This window comes from Sciurus vulgaris (genome assembly GCF_902686455.1).
Source record: "Sciurus vulgaris genome assembly, chromosome: 13".
In the NCBI taxonomy this organism is placed as follows: domain Eukaryota; kingdom Metazoa; phylum Chordata; class Mammalia; order Rodentia; family Sciuridae; genus Sciurus; species Sciurus vulgaris.
In genome coordinates this window covers 85,661,417-85,664,980 of record NC_136474.1, presented here as the reverse complement: position 1 = coordinate 85,664,980, position 3,564 = coordinate 85,661,417, and the positions used below count along the sequence as shown (strand labels likewise).

General features: G+C 46.9%; 1 long non-coding RNA gene across 1 annotated transcript; it reads left to right on the top strand.

Annotated features, from left to right (window-relative positions):
• Window positions 1–945: 945 nt before the first annotated feature.
• On the top strand, window positions 946–3,146 carry LOC306643080. The gene is made up of 2 exons (XR_013758817.1): window positions 946–2,316; window positions 2,859–3,146. It is a non-coding gene; the product is annotated as an uncharacterized lncRNA (long non-coding RNA).
• Window positions 3,147–3,564: the final 418 nt, after the last annotated feature.

Here is a 3,564-nt window from a genome sequence, read left to right as displayed (position 1 = left end):
ACTGAGTTGCTTAGTGCCTCACCACTGCTGAAGCTGGCTTTGAACTCACCATCCTCCTGCCTCAGCCTCCCAAGCTGCTGGGATTACAGGCATGTGCCACTGTGCCTGGTCCTGTACTCCAGTTTTACTGGGGGGTCTCTGAGAAGTTTCCAGAGAGCCCCACCCAGGTCAACCTCTTGACTTTCGACTGACAGCAGGATGACATTAGACTTTCAAGACCCCACTACCATGACAACTCTAGGTCACCTTGGTCCATGCTGACTGGTTCTAATTGAAGTCTTAACCATAAATTCTTACAGTTTTTGTGGTTAGGAGGAATTATCCTGGTCCTCCTGAGTTCTAGGATCTGGTCTGTGGAAAGGGCCTGTGACTCATCTTTGACTAAGAGTTCTGTAAAAGCTGGTCACCCTGGCCATGGAGAGACCAATTGACCCTGTTTGCCAGGCACTTCCTAGCAAGGATGCCAGGACATGGGGCTTTCAGTGACAAAACCAGGGAAGTCCCAGTTTTGCTGGGACAAGTGGCCCCGCTGGCTCTCTCTGGGGAATAAATGCTGCCACTTCAGGAATGTCCCCCCAGTGCCAAATGGGAACATCTCGTGAGTGACTTGTCACTCACGTAGAGACAAGGAGCCCAGTCCTGAGGACATGTTGGTCATTCTGTTCTCAGCCCAGGCCTCGCCTGAAGGGGCAGACGGTGTCCATTCCACCCTGTGTGTCCTCCACCGTTGTCTGCTGAGTAAGTGGGAATGCCTGGGGACGTGGTGCCTGAGGCTGCAAAAACAGAGATCTGGAACAAAACCAGGAGGAGAAATGAAATATGTGAGGAGCAGGAGAACTGGGACCCCAGAAGGAGAGAGTGACGGGGGGGGGGGGGGGGGGGGGGGGGGAACACATCGCCTAAGGGGCACAAGTACCAGAGAGAGAACGAGGTGAGAAACCCGGCAAAGGGAGGAGGAGTTGGCTCAGCATCAAAAATATGAAAAGGAAGAACATGAGAAGCCACTGGAGGCCAAGAAGCAGAGGCCACCGCTGCCCGTGCCTGGCCTCTGAGCATCGGGCAGGATCACTGCCCCCCACCCCCTTTATACTTCTATACGACCTGCAGAGTGGTGTCCAGACCCTGGGGTTTCACGGAAAAAAAAAAAAAAAAAAAAAAAAAATCAAGGACTAACTGAAAGCTGCAAAGAACATGCAACTTTAAGTACCTTCCACCCTGACAGTCACTTCCCAAAGCAAGGACACGGGATGTCCTCAAGGTGAAGGGCACTTTTTCCCAAGACATTGGCAACTGAATGCCCCTGTGTGACACAGCATTGTCCTTATTTCTCCTGTTTGACCAAGTGCTATGGTTTGTCCCCTCTAAAACTCATGTTGCAATCCCAGTGCCGCGGTGGCTGTGGTGGGAAATGGGACCTTTCAGGGGTGACTAGGTCATGAAGGGGGATTAGTGATCTCCTCGAGGGAGTGGGTCCTGGTTCTCCAGGGACAGGAGTCGTTACCTGGAGATCAGGTTGCTACAGAGCAAGGCTTCTCCTCACATTTCCCTCTTCTTCACGCTCTTGTTCGCCCTGCTGACTTCTACCGCATTATGAAGCATCACGAGCCCCTCACCAGATGTAGTCACCTCATCTTGGACTTTCCAGCCTCTAGAATCCTAAGCCAAATTAAATTTCTTTCCTTTATAAATTGCCAAACCTCAGGTGTTCTGTTATAGCAGAAAATGGACCAAGACACTAAGGAATGCAGGAAGCTTTGTTAGATGTTGGTGCCAGGTCTCACCATGCATTTGGGAAGCGAGCTTTAGTCAGTCCAAGAACCTAGTCAGGCATTTCTGTTCCCAAACGGTAAAAAGCTAACATTTATTGAGCACTGACCAGGTGGCAGCCCCTGTACTCAGTCACCATCTCATGAAATTACCTCAATCTGCAAAAGTACTCGGGTCTCCCTGGGACTACCTTTTCTGAAGTCTGGTCCTGGCCGAGTTCATTCTGGGCTCGGCCACCCCTGCCCTGACTGATTGCCAGCTCCTCCTTCATACCCAGGGCGGAGGCCTCTTCTCTATGCTGCTATTCATATCTGTATTTGTTCAGAGGCTTCCTTCCTGCTGCCTGTTCACTTCAAGATCTTCCCTTTCAGCAGCTTTTGCCTTGATGTCTAACTCCAACCATAACTCCAAATCAGAACCACAGGACGATAACGTCAGGCAGGAGTTTCTTTCTGATTTTTCTTTATTGGAGACTTGGCCTCCGCAGGAAGATTGCTCAGACAAAAGCTGGTGCCTCTTAGGTCACCCACCTGTAGGATGAAGTGACAGGTAAGCAAGAAACTGAGCTTTCCTCCTCTTCCAACCAAGGCCTTAATAGTGTGTTAAGTTTTATCTATCCACCACTTGCTGATTCTGTTTTATTAGCAGTCTGCTAATAGAGGAAGCTTCCATCGTTGCTCTTTTATAAGCTTGAGGGACCCAGAGTCTATATTAGTTTAATATGCTGTTGTGGAAGCCTGGACATCCGAATAGTTGCTGGAAGGGTGTTGAAATGATTTCTGAGCATCATTTCAAGGAGATGACGAGTCATCCTGCTTTTTAAAATCTCTAGCAAAGAATCTTCTGGAGTCAACTATTTTAGCTCGGTCCAGTGTTTAATAATCCATATTTCCAATACAGTTTCCTTCCTTTACTGCAAATCCTTTCTGCTACAGTCTGAACACATTTCTTAAGGGTGCCCTCAGTAAAGGTGGAGACCCCGTTATCCACATTACCTTTTAGTTTAAACCTCTTGTCTAAAGGAGAAAATTCTTGAATCTTTGCTCATTTCCCAAATCTTAGGAACTAACTTTCCATTCTCTTTTTTACAGTCCTTGAATTTGGAAAGAACATCAAATCTATCTGGCTTAGCAATTCTCAGATCTGGGACTTCAAAATCACCTAAGAACAATGTGATGTCAGGTCTTGACTTTTAACAATCCCGGGTGATTCTGAGACAGACATGGTTCCATCAAGCACCTGGAAACCTTTGACTCCCTCTAGGTCCTTTGTGATTCCCTTGGGACAGGCAGATGGAACATCTTAACAAGAGTGCACTCACCACATTTCAGGAAAACCCTTTAGGGACTAGGAGGAAAGGGGCAGGGGAGAGAGGGGAAATACTAGGGAGTGACATTGGCCAATTGATATTGTTATATTGTGTGCATGTATGAATATGTAACAACAAATCCCATCATTATGTACAACTATAATGCACCAATTTAAAAAAAAAAGTGTATGAGTATGCGTGTGGGGGGAACTCTTTCCATGGCCAGAGCTATTAACATTATTAACATTATTCCCCAAATTTGCCTCTTTGAAATTTCTATCCACTGTGCTACCATGACAATTATGCCTAGCATAATTGATAGCATACCAGAGTACTTCTAATTTTCTTCATTAACTTTTCCATCCCCAGCAATAAACCACATTTCTAGGACAACAGAAAGAGAATGAAGAGTCCCTTTCTCCAGTAACTGGTCACAAACATAGTGCAAATGCATAGGCAATTGTCCAAAAGCTCCATTTAGACACCAG